At 43.3% G+C, this 19,787-nt stretch overlaps 2 non-coding genes across 2 annotated transcripts; one reads left to right on the forward strand and one right to left on the reverse strand.

The window, feature by feature from the left end:
• Positions 1–8,065: 8,065 nt before the first annotated feature.
• On the reverse strand, positions 8,066–8,138 carry Trnat-ggu (transfer RNA threonine (anticodon GGU)). The gene has a single exon. It is a non-coding gene; the product is annotated as a tRNA-Thr (tRNA).
• A 494-nt stretch (positions 8,139–8,632) lies between these two features.
• Positions 8,633–8,705, forward strand: Trnat-ggu (transfer RNA threonine (anticodon GGU)). Its single transcript has one exon. It is a non-coding gene; the product is annotated as a tRNA-Thr (tRNA).
• The last annotated feature ends 11,082 nt before the right edge of the window (positions 8,706–19,787 follow it).

Consider the following 19,787-nt stretch of genomic DNA (forward strand, 5'->3'; position numbering starts at 1 on the left):
ACAGGTCAGTAAAGGCAGAACAGTCACTATGTTGGTAACACAAGTCGCGTAGAATTATCAGATTACTTGGCACAAATGTGCATTGCAAGTGTGCAGCGCAGCTCGTGCAGTACATCGTTGAATTGAAGAGCAGCCAGTTTGAGAGAGGTACGATACAACATGTGACACCGTTCTGGTGCCCCCACATAGTTTAAGCCGCCGGTCACCTGAGGACAAAAACCCTTGCGCAAAAATACATGTACATTCAGAAAACATTGGAGCAAACTCATGGTTTATTCTACTAAAGGTAACATATGTAAATTAAAGTAATCAATTTATTTATTTATTTATTTATTTATTTATACCCTCAGGGCAAAGTACTACAGAGGGGAGTGGTTTTACAAATGATCCATAATGATTCTATGGAATGTTTCAGAGTTGGTACAAAATAGTGAAGATGGAAGGTGATTCCAGTCAATGCTTGTTCTCGGTACAAACGAGTTTGAAAAAGCGCTAGTCCTGCAGTGAGGTATCCCTACTTTGTGCTGATGGTCAATGCGGGATGAAAAGTAATGCGGAGCGGCGAGGAGGTCATCCTTTACAGTGGGATTGTGGAAGTATATGCCATGGAAGAGAGAAAGACGGCTAATTTTACGGCGTAAAGATAATGGCTGTAAAGATAATGAGACTTTCATAGCTGAAACACTGGCTGTGCGGTGGTAGTTGGAGAAGATGAAACGGGCCGCGCGGTTCTGCACTGCTTCCAGTTTATGAATTAATGATGATTGGACTGGGTCCCAGACGGCTGACGCGTATTCGAGTTTCGGTCGCAGAAGCGTCTTATATAGTGTTAGCTTTAGGTTCACCGGGGCCAAGTAGAAATTTCTCCTTATATACCCAAGAGCACGGTTAGCATTGTTACAAATGTATTCAACATGGGTGTCCCATGAGAGGTCAGGTGATACTAGTACGCCAAGGTATTTATAGCTGGTAAGAGACTGAAGATAGATGTTATTTATAGAATAGCGATTGTTAGGTTGTACTTTCCGAGAAATGGACATGTGCTTACACTTCGTAGGGTTGAGCGCCATACCCCATTGGTGACACCAAAGAGAAATTTGCGAAAGGTCAGATTGAAGGTTAGCTACGTCAGAAGGGCATTTGACTTCACGGTAGATTACACAATCGTCAGCAAATAATCGGACATGTGAGGAAACACAGTTTGTGAGGTCGTTGATATATATTAAGAAAAGAAGTGGGCCGAGGACTGAGCCTTGGGGTACGCCCGATGTTACAGGAAGAAGATCAGAGTCCAAACCATTAGCAGTTACGTATTGCGTGCGATTAGTCAGGAAGGACTCAATCCATGTCAGTACCTGCTGGTCAATATTAAGACTGCGTAACTTAAGAAGAAGGCGTGAATGAGGGACCTTATCAAAGGCCTTAGAGAAATCTAAAAAAAATGCAGTCCGCCTGAGACCCACGGTCCAAAAAACTGTGGAGATCATGTGTAAGTGATACGAGTTGAGTTGAACAGGAAAACGTTTTACGGAACCCATGCTGATGTGGGGAGAAGAAGCGATGTGAATCCAAGTGCTCAATGACAGATTTGAAGATAATGTGCTCAAGGATTTTACAAGGCACACTTGTTAAAGAAATTGGCCGGTAATTAGTAGCCAGATGTTTGTTACCTGATTTGAAGACTGGAATCACCCTGCCAACATAGGCTATGTGAACAATTATATTAATTCTACACGATAACTCGCACTACAGTTACATAATAGTGTGGAACTGTGTGAAACTGTACATAAGATATAGAATAACATAATAGAATACACATGACGTAATGAACACATAATAGGTACCCTTTCAACCAGCCAAACAAAGCAATGCATCTAAATCATGAACAAAAATAAGCTTGGCATCTAGTCACATTCATAATTCATATGATAGATCGAATGAGATATTTCTGTGGTGCCATGCTAGTAGGTGCATTGGTTGATTTTTCTCATCAGTGACATCCTGCAGTATGCTGCTCTTCAGGATGGATATGCCTCACCATGCACATTGCTCCAGAACAGTGACTCTCGTGTTGATGAATGAGATCTATTGCATATGGGCCACTACAGAATAATATCAGTAGGCAAAGGGACCTACGCTACAGTGTAGCAAGCGCATAATGTAGTAACAAGATATGCCACTGTTCACAGACCCTGCATACTGTGGTTCTAGAAGAATAATTTTCGCATGCCTCCTGAAAGAGCCTACATATTACCGTGAGAAGGGAAAAAGACTGGAAGGTCTGCTAGTGAAGCAAATGCACTTTCCATGACTAGGCATCGCGATAAAAGAAAATGCAAAAGCGTTTAGTACTATAAAGCAAAAAATATCATCATCACCATCATCAAGTTTCAGAAGTCACTCATACGTTCTGCTAAAATAAGCATGTAATCAGGTGTGCACTGAGTTCCCTCACTAAGGACAATACTCATTGAGGACAATAACTAGCTCGCTGACAACATTTTGTGCATTATCTTCTTCTATGCATAATACGCCATAATGCCACATACTGTGAGAAGAATATAACTGACAAGAATGCAGTATGGAATCTAAAGCACCACCTCGTGTTCTTGCAAGACAACTGCAAATCTGCCATAACACCCTGTCTTTGAATACCCTGGAACCGAAGAATGCCATTTTCAAGGTCTTAAAAACCATGAATTTTTTTCACAGAAATTTTGCATCTTTTTTATTCGCGTGGATATACAGTGCAAATTCTGGTTATCGAATGTCGGAACTGAAGAAAACCAAGCGCAATAAGTAACTAAAATCAGAAGTGCGAGAAATGAATGGCACCCTCTGTTGTATTTGTTTGCCTTCCTTGATCTCCTCTGATCTTCACATTCAGAAATCCCCAAGTACGTTTATTAGCAGGTCACTCTGTATGCCAAGCACCCATGCCAGGAAGAGGTCTAAAATTTACGGTACCAGCTACTTCATTGTATGGCACCCTTGCACCTATTTTTACAGCTTATAAATATTGCGCTGAAATATGAAATCACTGTAAAACTTGCATCCTGCACGACATTACATTAAATGTGCTGCTTGCAGTTCTGCAGCGTTGTTTCTTCCTCACGTTCAAGTGAAAAGGCAAAAAGAACGCTCCGAGACTTACTCTCACAAAACCATTATTGCTCCATACCAACAGCAGGGGTCAGCAATTAGAGAACATCCAGAACATGCAAGGCATACATTTTCTCATTCTCCGCATTCCTCACTCAAGTAACTTTGAAGAAGTAACCATACGAAGAAACAATACAACAGTGAAGCTGGCTTCACTACACTAGAACATGTCACATGTAACAATATACAGTATGCCTCAGTGTTTCCCAAACCATGTGTCAGGACCCCCATTGAGGCCGCAATAGCTCAAATGGGGCCCAAGAGAAAGCAGATGAAGTGAGGGCAATATGCCACAAAACCAAGGAAACTATCTCTCTACGACTGCATTATATTGAAGTTGTTTTACAAAAATGCAAGTTCAGTTCAGCGCACAATCAGTCGAGAAACAAGCTAACTTGCAGCGATGCTTTCAATCAAGTGTGTCGCAGTATTCCTCACTGTATCATGACGAGACCCTGGACCTACATCAGACGCTACTTGCGCGCACTAGTATAACATTCATATTTATTAATTTATTTCGAGAACCCCAAGGGTCAGGAGGATATTACATGGGGGGTGGGAACTGGAGCGTAATATACATTTACAGCATCTTGATAGAAACAAACAAGCAAGCAAAGAAGAACAACACAATTAGCAGTAAGTAAACAGGAAAATAAAGAAACGACGACAGTACAAACTTATATGAAAACAACTATGCTCGATAATAGTTGTGAGAGGTGACGGGAGGTTGTTCCATTCGATGGCAGTTTGACAAAAGAATGATCTGGATAATGCATTGGTATCACAATGAAAGCGTGTGACCTTATTAGTGTGGTCGATGCGAGGAAAAATGACACTCGAGCGGGTGATGGGCGATTGGTGCAGTGGCAAGATGAAAAAGAACCTATGGAAGAGGGCTAGCTTGGCAAGACGTCGACGATGTTCGAATGAGTCGAAATTAAGATTTGATTTTAATGCGGTTACAGAGGTATCGAATTAGTAGTCATTGGAAATGAAACGGGCAGCCCGATTCTGGATGGCTTCTATGGCGTCGCAGGGATACGTTTGGGGAGGGCCCGAAATAGGTGATGCATATTCCAGCTTGCTTCGTACAAGAGCCGTGAAGGTTAGGAGCTTAAGATAGAGGGCGCCAACCTGAGGGTGCGTCTAGCAAAGCCTAGGGAGCGAGAAGCGTTAGTTATTATGTGGTTGATGTGCTCGTTCCAAGTTAGGTTGGAGGAAAGGTAGATTCCAAAATATTTGTAAGAATCTGCTCGGGTTAATGTGATATCACTTAGAGTGTAGGGGAAGGGAGGAAGACAGGAGACCCGTCTTCGAGAAAACGACAACTTTGCAATGTTCAGAGGCATTTGCCACTCATTGCACCAACACCGGTTTAGTGAAAGGTCGCTTTGTAAGGTTAGTTGGTCAGAAGGAGAGAGGATTTGCCTGTACACTACACAGTCGTCAGCAAAGAGACGAATCGCGGAAGATATGCCTGAACGAAGGTCATTTATATAGATAAGGAAAAGGAGAGGGCCGACGACTGAACCCTGAGGGACACCAGAAAGCACAGGTGCATTTGGGGATAGGTGGTTGTTGCAAGTAACAAACAACGTACGATTAGTCAGAAGTTGAGCTATGCAACGGACGACATACGGGTCGAGGTTAAGCAGATAGAGTTTGTATAGAAGCTTAGAGTGCGGCACCATATCGAAGGCCTTGCGAAAGTCTAAGAATGCGTCGTCAGTCTGATGATTATTGTCCGCGTGGAGAAAGATGTCGTGAACAAAACTGGCTACTTGAGTTTCATACGAAAAGAGCTTTCGAAACCCGTGCTGCAAGGGATAGAATAACCATTTTTCTTCAAGGTACTTTAGTACGTTGGAGAAGATTATGCGTTCGAGAGTTTTACATACTATAAGTGAGTGAAATGGGGCGGTAGTTATTAACGATGTGGCAGCTGCCTGATTTGTGAATAGGGACAATCTTCGCCGTCTTCCAGTCCTGCGGTAAAGCAGAATATTGGAGTGACTGAGTAAATATGCCACATAGAATCTTGCTGGAAATAGACCTCGTGTTGTATAGAACCTTGGGTTAATAGAGTCCGGACCAGCACTTGACGACAGCTTAAGTGACTCAATGATTTTACAAATGCCATGAGTGCTGATATGAATGGGGACCATAGGTGAGGAGGCGATTACTGATAATGGAGTTTGGGTGTACCCGTTATCGGTGTTAAAAACGGATGAAAACAAGGAAGCGAAAGCATTGGCGCAGTCGTTGTCGGCGGGTGCCAGTTAGACTGATAAGGTGGGATTTTTGCGGAGACAAAATTTTTCAAATTTATTTCCAATTTATTTTCCAAGTTTATTCGTCAAGAGAGACGGGAGGTCGATGGTAAAGAACTTATGTTTCACTTCCTTGATCCAGCGCCTGTATTCCCGTTCACAGTAGTGAAATTTAGCCCATGATACGTCGTCGCCAAGACGCTTTGCCTTCCTGAATAAACGCTTTTTCTTTGTTAGCAAGATTTTAAGACTTTTCTTGAACCAAGGATTGTGATCATAAGATTTCACTCTTATCTTTGGAACATGGTACTCGGTAAGGTAGTTTATGTTGTCACGAAAGAGGGACCAGTTATCCTCAATGGAGCGAGGCGAGGTGCCATGAAAGGAATTTTCATACAGAGCTTCAAGACCCTCGTTGATGGCTTGGAAGTTAGTTCGAGCGTAATCGTATATGGTTTTATCGTTGAATTTACGATCATTTGGACGAGTTGAAGAGATATCGAAGAAAACGGCCTTGTGGTCACTGTGACCATCAGTGACATATAAAGAAGTGATGTGTTCAGGATGGGAGGTTAAAACCAAGTCAAGGGTTGACTGTGTGGCATGAGTTATTCGAGTAGGATGTGGAACGACCTGCGATAGATTAAATGTAAGGCATAAATACACAAACAGTGTGTCTCGTGAACTCCGGGAAAGATTGCAGTGGAGCAAGTTCCAATTTATTGACCGTATATGTATCAGCGAGTATTGAAGGTATATGTTATATATATGTATCAGGGCAGATTTCAAGCTTCCTGAGCGCGCACAGACGGTGATCTCAGTTGTCTCGCGACCTAACAGACGGAGAAAGACACCGGCTGTCACACAGCCATCCCAACGGCTATGCCCACCTTTGTTGATGCACACACGAATTCACAGGAAGACTGCGGAAGCTCTCCCACTCGTATTAAGTACCTGTAGCTTGAACTACAAACAGTTTTCGTGCACACTCCACAAAAGGAGAACAGCTGATCGCTGATTTCATGGGCGCGGCCATGCGAGCCGAGAAGGACAGTTCAACAGAGGAGCAATTTTGGGTAAGTTCGAACGTGGCGCCAGTCGTCGGTGCAACAATTTCCAGAGTGAACCGAGCTCGATCAGCTCAGATAAGCTCGCTTTTTCATTCTTTTTTTCTTTTTAGTATTATGTATTATTATTTTTGATTCATTTCTAATTATAATTCCAATTCCAGCTCAACCGCTCAGCACGTTGACGCTAGTGCAACGTAGAGTCAATAAATCTCTCGTTTCCTCGCTTCCCTAAGGAGAAGAGTACTTGAAGTATATTCGTGTTGTGTGATTCCCTTTTCCCTCTCTACGTTCCAGAAACATACGGTTTCCGAGCCAAGACAATATAGTTGCGAGCGCAGATGACATACAAAAGTATCCCGTACCGTGAAGACCACCACCCCAAACGTGGTTGCCACGGTTTCGGTTTTGGCCCATTTGCATGTCGAAATTCAGGGATGGATATTTTAATACACGTACGTGTTTCAAAATTTTTAAACGTGGTGTGGATTTTAACTAGGACAGTCTCCCATATCGGTATCCGGCTTTTGTTCAAGACTTCCTTATTAGAGTTAATTAATGAATTTAATTGATTAGTCATCCTTATTAGTCATTATAGTCTTTCTTGGAAAAGATACGCGCCCGTAGAACTCAACCGTGAAAAATTACGTGCTCTCCTGACTTTCTTTATAAAAATTTGTCCAAGCTGAAACACACACACACAATGAACGGGGTGCCACAAAGGCATACTTCGTGGTCGTAGCCATTTTTAATAGATATTTTCTTAAATAAAACAACTAGGACTACCAGTACATTAGTTTCGCACTTACGCGCACGCGAGTGGAGGAAAACCTTATCTGCAAGTTTTTTTGCATTCTAATTTGCATAATTCACTAAGATGTATTTTTTTTATTTTTATGAAGCTGTTCTTCTTTCTTTCGAGAAATAGAAAGAGCAGAATTGCTGACAATCGGTATAGATGTGATGAATCCTTCATCTGTATGCTTCAAATTATGATCCACAGACGTGACATTTGTTTGTAGTCCACCGTTTCAGGTTTTCCATTATGGACATACCTCGCTCGCACTAACTCGGAAGTCGGCAAGGGCGAGCGAGCCCTAACCAAACCTAACCTAACCTAACCTGAAGGAGAGCACTGCGGGACATGGAGTTAGAGATTGAGGAGTATGGCATATAAAAAGAGGTCCTCGGAGGGAAAATTCGGGGGGGGGGGGGCACAGCCAGCACCGTGAAACGTCGAGGAGCGGTGGACTGTTCCCGCTGCCCCCACATTCCGATTTATACCGAAACTAAACAGAAGCAGCTTTCCAAGCTAGGGCTCCGGAACGATCGGTTCGTTCCGGAGCCCTAAAAAAACGATAAATAAAAAAAGAAAGAAAGAAAGAAAAGATAAGAAGAAAGAACAAAAAAGGTATATTCGCTTGAACCGCAACGGGACAAAAAACATTCCAAACACGAGAGAAACTGATGTTCTGAGACTGGAACAACATAGAAGGGACAGATACAAACAAAGCCTCAAATTACCTAAGAAATCAACGATGAAAGATGAAAGTCACTGAAAAGGTTAGCTAGCTGTAGGGATCGAACCCACATCTTCTGGATTACCGGTCCAGGGCTCTACCAATTGAGCTAAGCTAACACGCCTCTCCAGCGACTTTCGGGGTGCGTCATCTGAAGGGACGACAAACCAGGCACTCACTCTCACTCACCCTCCTTTCACTCTTACATTTTTTGCTCACTCATACACACATTCATACGACAGAAATCGACGCAAGCGGCACCTGAAAGTCGCTGGAGAGGCGTGTTAGCTTAGCTCAATTGGTAGAGCCCTGGACCGGTAATCCAGAAGATGTGGGTTTGATCCCTACAGCTAGCTAACCTTTTCAGTGACTTTCATCTTTCATCGTTGATTTCTTACGCAATTTGAGGCTTTGCTTGTATCTGTCCCTTCTATGTTGTTCCAGCCTCAGAACATCAGTTTCTCTCTTGTTCAACAGGTGCCGCTTGCGTCGATTTCTGTCGTATGAATGTGTGTATGAGTGAGCAAAAAATGTAAGAGTGAAAGGAGGGTGAGTGAGTGGCTGGTTTGTCGTCCCTTCAGATGAGGCACGCCGAAAGTTGCTGGAGAGGCGTGTTAGCTTAGCTCAATTGGTAGAGCCCTGGACCGGTAATCCAGAAGATGTGGGTTCGATCCCTACAGCTAGCCAACCTTTTCAGTGACTTTCATCTGACATCGTTGATTCCAAACACGTTTTCTTGTGCCGGCCATCGGCATTTAGCAGCCTTTCTGAACCCTGATGTACAGGCCCAAATAATGACAAATGAGCAAGCTAGCATCCTCGCTGCTAACTTTTCGGTGTTTTACGTCGTTTGAAGTGCAAATTGTTGCGCCTACCACTAGCGCAACATTCGCGTTCAAATTGCTCCTCTGTTGAACTGTCCTTGTCGGCTCGCATGGCCGCGCCCATGAAATCGGCAATCAGCTGTTCTCGTTTTCTGGAGTATACACCAAACTGTTTACAGTTCAACGTACAGATACTTAATCCGAGTGGGAAAGCCTCGGCGGCCTTCCTGTGAATTCGTGGGTGCATCAACGAAGATGGGCATCGTTTTCGGGATGGCTGTGTGTGCGACAGCTGATATCTTTCCTCGTCGCATGTGTGCGCCCTGACACATATACAATAATACAAATGTTATAGTACTCTGCGCAAGTGACGTATGCCGTAGGTTAGGGGGTCTCGTCATGATACAGTGAGAAATAATGGGACGGACCAGACGGAAAGCACGTTAGCTCAGTTCCCTAGTGTTTGTGCACTGAACTTAACGTCTAGTTTTTAAAAACAATTTCAATATATTGCAGTTGTAGCGACATACTTTCCTTGGTTTTGTCGCATATTGCATTCATTTCATCTGCTTTCTGTTTTCGCAAAGTGGTGTAACCCCCGCTTTGACTATTGCGGCATACCTAAGGTTTATGTGTCAGTTTTGGAAACACTGATATTGCTACATGTAACACATTGTAGTGTACTGCAGCCAGCTTCACTTTTTGACTGATAATTTGCACGGTTACTTCTTTAATATTATATGAATAACTTTTATCTGATACTGTACCATTAAATAGGATAGGAATCCATTATGGTTTATAATTATTTTTTCCTTTGCGATGTATCCACACTAAGCTTAGTGACAACTTGTCTCTCATTAAATTCCTTATGAGTTGTATTTCACACTGCTTACAGCATAATGTGAGAATGAGAAAATGTATGCTTCACATGTTGTCAGCATCCTCTACAGGAACTGCTCTTGGGCTTAAAATCCAGAAACTGCACACAAAAAAAAAAAGTAACAAATGTAGAACAGACGACTCAGTAAAAAGGACATGACAAAATGATTGGGACTGTGTTATGCTGTAACTTTTTTTTGTGTGTGTCTCTCTGGTTCTGTATTTTTGTGAACATGTGCCATGTTGCCGGCACCCTTGCACTCTTGTCACAAAAACAGCCTCAGACATAAAAATGCAGACAAAAAAGTAGAGAACTCCAACTTAACATAACAAGAGAGAACAAAGATGGGGACACACGAGGCTTCTAGAGTCTTGGCACATACGCGGTGACCCCTCGGTTTGTAACAAAAACCGCGGCCCCTCCCCGAACAATAATCCCATCTCCTTAAATAGCGACTGGTTGTGCAATCTCTCATTCAGTTTGGCACTGATGATGTCCGTCGCATGACGGATGAAATGTCTTAGTAAACCTTGTTATTTTGTTAAGTCGGAGTTCTCTACTTTTTTGTCTAGTTATGTCGTCTGCCGGCTCATGGAGTATTTTTGCATAAAGATGCAGGTTGTGAGAGGCACACCAACACTGCTTACATTGCTCACCTGTCTATCACAAGACATGTGAAAGGATTGCCAAATTAAAATTCAATAATAAAAAAAAGATTCTGAAATACATAATTCCAAAGGGAGAGTAAACATTGGAATAACAGGTAAAGGTAAATCACTGATGTGTTGGCATTCTTCTGATGTGTATGATATACTGCTCTATTTAACCCATGACATATATATTCTTTAAACATTAACTTCTTGCATTCAACATCAAGATGCTATCCTATTCCATCTAAGCGACTCGTTTTTACATGGACACGTGGCAAACCATTTTGGCACAAATATTGATATTTCTGCTTGTTGGACATATCAAGCAAATACTGTGCCAAGATTGTGTTACCTGCATGACATGCTGCATCTACTGATATATGTTACGGGAGAAATACTCCTGAAGCGATTAAATGAAGTGCATACGAGTACATATGCTTTGCAAAGTTGTTCCAACGTTCCAAGCAGTTGTTACAAAGTATGTTCGTGTTGAATTGGTAAAGCATAGTCATCTCATAACAAAGTGATGAAAGAAACTAGTGAGAAATGCGAAGCCGCAAGCACTGTTGCTTGGCCATGTTCACAATGGGCAATCACGCTTTTCACTTTGCGTACCACGGACTGACTATGCTCAATGAGTGGTTTGCAGTGTTTATGATTGATGTAGGCCATGGCAAATACCGATGAACTTTGTAGATTGCGCAGTGATATCTTTTGTGAAAAAGACAAACCTAAGTATATTTCCATGTAATTTTGATCCTACAATTAATTGAGTTGGGGGTTTCAGGTATTTAGGTGTGCACCTCTCTTCTGATATTTCGTGGAAGTCACACATTAGTTACGCATCCTCTAAGCCTCTTAAAAAAATTGTCTTCTTGAAGTGGACGCGAAAACTACCTTTCGCAGACAGTACACTGCTGGCATAAAAAACCCTTGTACAAAGTGCCTTGGAAACGGTACAGATTACATCATACTGTTCATCATAAAAACAAATGACATCACAATGTTCAACAGAGCCACCAATTTGGTACAGTTGAGCAACGCTCAAAGCTAGGGTGGAGGAGTTCGCGTCTAAAAGGCACGGTCTTGGGGGGATTACGGTGGTTTCTGAGAGAGCACGCGACTTTCGGCCCTACTTTTCTTTCAAGAGGAGGCAGCGAACAAGTGCCCATTCGTGGAACCCAGCCCTCCCCTTCCGATTTGTTTCTGTATCAGTCTGTCTACCAATGTCATGATGACATTTATATTATGTTGAGTTTCTTACGTGCTGTCCGGGACATGTATGTAGGTAGGTATGCCAAGAATTTTTTTTTTATTATTAACCTTTTTTGTAGTTTGAATCCCTCGAAAACCATTGCACAGCAGCAGAATACAAAGGCTACGTAATGACCCAGTTTCACCAACCTTTTCAGCATCTGAACTAAGATGAACGGTCATTAAACTATCTGCTTCACTAAAGGAGCTATTACTGAAATATTCACCACATCACAGATGGAAAAAAAGAAGTGTCTGTTAAGTTCAAGAATTCAAGTTAACCCTTGATATTGGTTCAGTTAACCAGAGTTGGTGAAACCGGGTCTATGGAAGTCACCGAAACATTCATCACGTCACAAACCAAAGTTTGTAAAAAGAATTGAGTGCTAGCATGAAGTTTTGGCAATTGCGAGTAGCGTTTGAACTGCTGCCTATGTAGCTGCAGCATAATTATTCAGAAAAAGTAGTACACAATTTGAGGGTACTCTACTCTATCTTCCTCTGCATTGTACTAAAAACTGTGATGATTCCAAGTGCTCATCGTCTTGGCCCAGATTCTGTAGCAGATTTATCAGCCATTTGTGTTCCTATTGGTATGGTACTGTGGCAAACTAGCCACTCCACCCACATACCAGCATTCCTGGGTTACACATAACATGTAGTTCAAGTGTATACTAAGAGGGGAGTCAAGTCCTGTAGATCACATAAACAAAATACAGAAACTGACACTGAAGATTTTTGATTAAGCTTAATTTGTACAAGCTTTCGCGTGGAGGTCCACGCTTCCTACACTGACACAAATCATAGGATCCAGGTAGGACCTGAGGAAGCGTGGACCTCCATGCGATAGCGGTTTCTGTATTAATACATATCTGCGATAGCAGTGTCGGTTTCTGTATTTTGTTTATTTTGTTTATATAGCATGTAGTTATAAGAGCGGTTTAAACCACCTCGAGAAGTTGCATATGTTGTTCATCAACTTTATTTTGAGATGGACAGGGAGTTTCATTGCCTGGGGCGATACTCTACCCCATAGCTGCTTGTGGTGTGAGGAAGGAAATAATGTCCCACAGAGTCTAAAATTTCCAAAAGAGCTTTGAGAGCGGGCATTCGTGGGCTAGATTTAGCCATAGGCAAAGCAATTTTAGAGAGAGGGGCAGGAGTTCAGATTATTGAGAGACCTGAAAATGGCAGTTTGGAAAGCTTGGTAGTGTGGGCAATGACACAGAATATACTCTGGGTCTTCTACAGCACTGCAGTGACAGTATCTGAGAGACCACCTGAGGCAAGTTGACTACTTGTCTCAGGTGGTAATGACACTGAGCTGTAAATGCCCCATTGAGTCACAGTCCATGAGTCACAGTGCACTATCTTGGCGAGAAGTGCTTTGTGGCATCCAAAAACCAAGCTCTGGGTCAACATTGCTCAGTATAGACGGGAGGAAAATGTCAGTTGTCCATTGACAGGAACACTATTTATACAAGCCATTGATGTGTTGGTGAGCGAGATCTACTGTCTACAATACCAGTCACAGTCCTTTGCTATCTTTCCCTGTGATTTAATTAAACACCTCCCTCATGTGACGGTGTTCCCGGCACAGTTTTACCTTGCTGAACCAGTTTTCGCGGCTCTTATCAAACATAACATTTGCGGTTCTTCGTAGGCTGAAGCCGAGGAAAATCAAGTTGCTGAGACACGCCGTCTTCCGCGAGGGACGTTAAATACGGGGTGCCGTGTGATGAGCTTTCATCGCACGTTAAAGAACCCTCAGGTGGGCAAAAGCAATCCACAGACCGACCGCTGTGGCGTCGCTCATGATCTCAGTTGTCTCGCGACGTAAACACCCAATTATTATTATTATTGAAGCCGAGGAACGCAAGAGACGTTTACGTGATTACCGTCGTGACAAATGGTCGACACAGTAGTTTTGCTTTACGTTTTAAATGTTGCTCATCGCTACCCGATTTCCTGTCCAAAACAGCTACGACTGCATCAATGTCACTTCACCCATGAATTCCTTCACGAGTTGCACGCGCGTGTTAGCACACCAAGTCGTTACACGTCTGAAAAATACCTGACGAAGTCGGCAGAGGAAACATATGCTTTATGAGAGCTTGCAGTGATTATCCTTTGATGCAGCACATCCCGCAACACCATACGGCTCCGTCGTTACTCCATTTTCTCAAATAGCCTCGTCCCCAATGGTAGCCGAACGGCCGAACCGCTGAAGCGTTGTTTTCCTAGTATTCATACGCGTCGTTATTTACGCCTGTAACATAATTAAATTAATGAATAATTGAGAGATACATGCTGAATACGACACAGAACTGCATAAAGACTCGTTATTCTGGAGTGTGACCTTAAACACTGATTTTCTCACGTAAAACCATGCTTAACACAGCTTGGCTTTTGACAGCTTGGATTTCAAATGATTGGAATTTGAAGGGTGGGTTTCTTAGCGTGGATTTCAAAAGTTTTATCATGAAGAGTGCGTAACAGGGTACACGCTATTTCTCTGTCTTGGTGCTTACTTGTCACATGTAGAAAGGCAGTGATTTTGTCTGCTTGCTGTATTGTTCGGAAAGTATATGCTACATCACATGTGTGCTCAGCTTTTACCCTAAAAACACAAGTTTGTACGATGTATGTATGTATTTCTAAGAGCTCAGTAAGACCCTTTCATTATGCAGGCATGTGTTGTAAGCTCTTCTCAAAACTTCTCGCCAACCAGATCCTTTATAGCACAACCGCATTATTAACTTCAGGTATTTCAGGCATTACGGTTTTCATCCTTGTGCCTGTTCCAAATCAGGAGAGCCCTTTCCATCATGTGTATGGGACGCTGCTGTCTTGCTTTTTCTTTCGTTCGTTCTTTTTTGTGTCAAGTGTCAAAGACTGAGAAAAGCTTGTAACACTGCACATAGCATGAAATATGCCCACATTACCCACTTTGTGTATTAGGCCACAGGTTTAGCTATCGTGAAGCTCCAATCAGTCAGCGCCCATGACTGGCTAAAACTGGTGGTTCAAGTCCCGCTATCACGCCATATTTCTACAACAAATAGGAGGATCAGTATTTTGTTGGGCAAAAGTAGGAACGTAAAACTTTGAACTCATTGTTGCCTCCTCTCGGTTGAAAATACGAATGCGTATTATTTGCTTTATGCTTGGTGAGGTACCGCAAGCATTACTTCGCACCTCCTACCCTTGGGGCCGTTCGTGTGTGTGTGACACGCCAGTAACATGAAACATGCTGAGGATGGATCGACAAAACATTTTCATTATAGTCATGCCTGCTGTCCTCGAGAGTGCTCCAATCAAAACATTGCACATGAAGCACACACATAAACACCAACCAGTTTCGAATGGGCCTGCCAAAATGCCTGCTTTTGCACAACAACTTCAGAGGAGCCAGTATATATGCACACTGGGAACTCCGCCTGCTGGACCAGCAAATGCAGTGCCGTAATGCGATCAGCTATTTTAGAACACAACGCAGCTTGCGAACAAACGGAAGGTGCAATGTCCTGGCTGGTATCACCTACGTGTTTCTTCGAAGCGTAATATCACAATATGTTAATTGGCACACCCGTAGCAGACCAATTGCCTAGAAATGCTTTTGGTTAGTGCGATTTATAAAATTGTGACATGACGGACAAACAGCCTGTCATTTTGGCATTTCATGCACTATTTGCCCTTATGAAAATGGGTGTTTAGTTTCTGTTTACTTTCTACAGACCCCAGTCAACATGGGTAGCAAACTCTCTTCAGAGTTTCTGTGGACATCGTGTTGACAGCGTATGTTTACTTCTTGTTGACTTATGGTCCTCAACTTTCTGTAGACATTTGGCAACAGAATAGCTGTGCAATTTTTGTTCACTTTATGTGTACTGTCAACAACACTATCCCGCGTATGGTGTGAAGACTTTTTGTGAACTTCCTGTGACTCTATACTCTTAGAAGGGAACTTCACCGCATAGCACGCTCCTGGCCAACCATCATCTCGAATGATATCGTTATCTGCCGATCTGCTGAAAACGGGAGGCGTACGCCATTTTTGTGACAATTATGAACAGCGTAAGTGTCACAAAAAAGGCGTACGCATACCGTTTTGAACAAATCAGGGCACATAGCGATATCATTCGAGTTGATGGTCGGCTAGGAGCGTGCTTTGCGGTGAAGTTGTATTTTTATGAGTGCATATGTTCACTCACTCGCAACACGCATAAACTGCACGAAATTCAGTATTGCAAAACTATATATGTACCTATATTATTCCGAAAATGCGTACCTTGAGAGAAGTATCCAGTACCAACACAATCATGCAATACAACCCGGGCACACAGTAGTAAAGTATTTCACACGTGCACATGCTTCGTGCCACACAGTGTCGCATCGCACAATTGACAGTCAAGATCTGCTGTTGTTCTGGCGACCCACGATGAAACACTAAACGCTGGACTTCAAAATCCATTGAATTTCGGCGAAAGCGACGTCTCGAAGCGTTGGAGAGAAATGCGTCTGAAATAGGGCGTGCAATTGCAAACTAGTAATGTTCAAACGCAAGTGAGTAAAACTGAGTAAAATGGCCATAGCAACAACAAAGTTGGTTCACCAAGCTTACTGTTCAACAAAGTAAGGCCTGCAAAAACGAGAATGAAATCAGCAGAATCAACAACGGCGACGAACTGATACTTGTACACTTAAATGAACGGGACGCAATACTGCAGCCGGTACTCGAAGCAAACAACAAAAACCTACAGCACAACAGTCATAGTATGAATACAAGTGAACCTTAATCACACACTTCGTTCACACATCTTACCCATACGACGCAGAATAATATCCTCCTTTGTTCTTTCATAGCCTGCAAATACGAGAATTAAATTAGCAGAAGCAACACCGACCACGAACTGATACTTGTACACTTACCTGAGAAGACTCAAGACTGCAGCCGCTGCTCGAAACAAACAACAAAAACCTACACCACAACAGTCATGGTGTGAATACAAGTGAAGCTTAATCACACACTTCGATCACACAGCTTACCCATTACGACGCAAAATCATATCCTACTTTGTTCTTTCATGGCCTGCAACAACGAAAATGAAATTAATTCAACACCGGCCACGAACTCATATACTTGTACACTTACCTGACCGGACGCGAGACTGCAGCCGCTGCTCGAAACAAACAACAAAAGCCTACAGAACAACAATTATGGTGTGAATACAAGTGAAGCCTAAGAACACACTTCGATCACACAGCTTACCACTTACGACGCAAAATCACGTCCTCCTTTGTTCACTAATGGACGAGCCAGTTGAAACATGTCGTAACCGTTCCAACATGGAGGTAAGAAACTAAGGAGAGGGCTATAAGATCGGAGGGCCGTGGGACCCCTCTAGCGGTCGCTCCTGGCAATACCACGCCCATCTAGTTGCCCGGTCACGTGATCCCCACATGTTTCGGCGTTATGGCGGTCTGCTCGGAGGATTGGAAGTTTAGCAAACCTCATCTTCAGCAAACGTCTTACCTTCAAGGAGTCCATTCGCACAATACTTTGAAGGTTATGGGTTGTTTCAACATTTGCCGCGTGATAAATCACAACAAAAGTTGAGCAAAACAGAAGAGAAGCCAGGCAATGTCACGATGACGTACGTACGTCTTCTAGCGATTTGTGATCCATTGCTTCCACACTGAGATGATCTATCTTGTGTTTCAACGGGTGTGATAACTTCTAAGATGTTATGAAAGCGGAAACAAGTTATTCGGCCGCAGCTCGTCTCTGTATTCAGGTAAGATACGCCGCGGACATCATGGAGGAAGGAAACACAGGAGCGGCCGTTTCGAACAGATTTCCGTGGGACCCCTTTGGCGGTCGCTCCTGTCAAAACCGCCATTACTTCCTGTCCACCACGTGATCCTCTCTAAAGTTTCGGTTTGGGAACGCTTTGTTGCTCGCGCTGCTTTTCGTGCTTTTATGCTTTTCCAAAGTCATTTACTCTTAAAATGTGAACACCACTGCAAGAACAACGTAGTGTTAACGTGTTCTTACCGCGGTTGCGGCTGTGGTTCAACAGAAAACAGCTCTGCCACGGGAGTACGTTTCATTCGTAAGCACGTACCTGACCGGTTGTTTCGTACCCCTGCCTGTGAGATAGTCATCTTGAATCGTTCCTTTGCAAGCTGCTGCTGTGCTACAGCTGCAGATTCAATTGATTTGCTCCATCGTTGTACAAATTTGATTACTGGCATGCTTTACCACTTCAGCAACAAACAGACAAAACGTGGCCACGTCGCCACGCAAACATCGCTGCCACGAATGATGTTTCTAGTCCTACGTGGTTGTACTGCAGACCCTGACCGGTCATGTAGTAGAATGGTAAACCAAGAGTAAACCTCCGAACACACACAAATAAAGCTGGACGTGCGGCGTTCATCACAATGCAGTTATCTAACTGCTAGACAATCACGACTCCCGTCGTCTGCTGTGACAGCTGGCCTGCGCATGCTCTTGGGGTCACGTGAGCGGTCACATGGTAGACAGGAGCATCCCAGAATGTATTGCGAAGCTGGCACGCACGTCCCGATGGCAAAAAGTTGGAAGGGCCGCTCCTGTGTTTCCTTCCTCCATTGCGGACATGGAGGACGCCATGTTTTATGACGTCTTGCCGTGACGTTTATGGGTCACGTGTGTGGGCAACTAACCACAATGCCATGCGCGGGTCACAGCACGCTCGCTTGCATTGGGAGAGGCGCTTAGGGCATCTCCTTAGTTTCTTACCTCCATGCGTTCCAACGACATTCCGTTGGTGCTAATCGCGATGACTCCTTCGTGACCAGGCGAGGGCGAGGCAGAGAGGCGCAGAGTCAAAATGTGGAGCAAACCTGTCGGTCGCGTGTGCATGATCCTCATGTGGTCGTGTAAGAAAGATATTGTATACTGAACTGAAGTATAAATAATACCAGGAACCGCCTTCTCAAAGCCAACAAAAATGTATTTAGAGTTTTAATGTCTAGCTAAAAGGTGACAAAGTGGCATTCAAGCTACTACATTTGATCAAAAGTTCAGATTCAAATACCGCTTTGTTTTGAGAGCCGATAACACGGATCTGTCTACCTCCCAGGAGGGGTGTATACTCGACATTTTTTTTTTTTTTCAACTCACCCTGAAATTGCTGATATTACCCATACACCTTTGTCTCCCAATGAATAGACTACAAATATAACTCATACACATTTTACACCCCCTTAGGGAACCCCCTATTATACCCCCCTTTTAGGGAATGCTCGGTACCCCAGAGGTCGACCTCTGGAGACATTACTGGCCGATAAGGCAGTGATTAATAATACAAAATCCATCTATAAAATAAAACGGTCGAAATAAGTACTTGTTACACAGGTGCACAGAAAGACCACAAATTGTCAACAACGACACCTATGTACCTTGTCCACAGAGAGTACACATGGTAGTTCAAGGGATTGTCAACATAATGTCAACAGCAATTCCTGGTGACTTGATCAACAAGAAGTCGAAGTCAACACACTGTCAAGACAAGAAACAAGAAATCCACAAGAAGTCTGCAGAAAGGCAAAATGCATTTTCATAGGGGTGTTACCGCCGTTCATGTGACCAAGTCCGCTCTTCATCCCATCATCCATTGTTTTTGTTACTAAAACTTTGTCCAGTAATGCAAGCTTAATTGCTTGCCGAGTACTTATCTTCCTAGTGGGAAACGAAATGCGAAACTATTTCGACAAGCGTTCTAAATGATTCTAACCACTCGTGGACTCTAACCACTGGACGCGATCGGTAGCATCGCGGCATAGCTATCAATAGGGTCGTCCATCATCATCATTACCTATATGTTGGCGTGCAAGCTGGGCTGCTCCATATTGTGCATCAGAGGTAAGTTTGCACTGTTTGCTAGTCTTTGTGTATATCCAGAGCCCAGCTTTTCAGATTCCTAGTATTGTGCTGGAGCCAAAACCCAGGGAAACGAACTCCTAGGACAGCAACAATTCGCACACAGCATAATTACTACTACCCAGACAGCGCATGGTGCGCTAGCATACGTCTAAATGTATACTTTGGGAATGTCTATTAGACGTCTAACAAAGTAGCTCTATTGCTCCGTAACCGTCCCCTAGCCCAGC

The sequence above is a fragment of the Ornithodoros turicata genome, chromosome 1 (genome assembly GCF_037126465.1).
Source record: "Ornithodoros turicata isolate Travis chromosome 1, ASM3712646v1, whole genome shotgun sequence".
Classification (NCBI taxonomy): Eukaryota; Metazoa; Arthropoda; class Arachnida; order Ixodida; family Argasidae; genus Ornithodoros; species Ornithodoros turicata.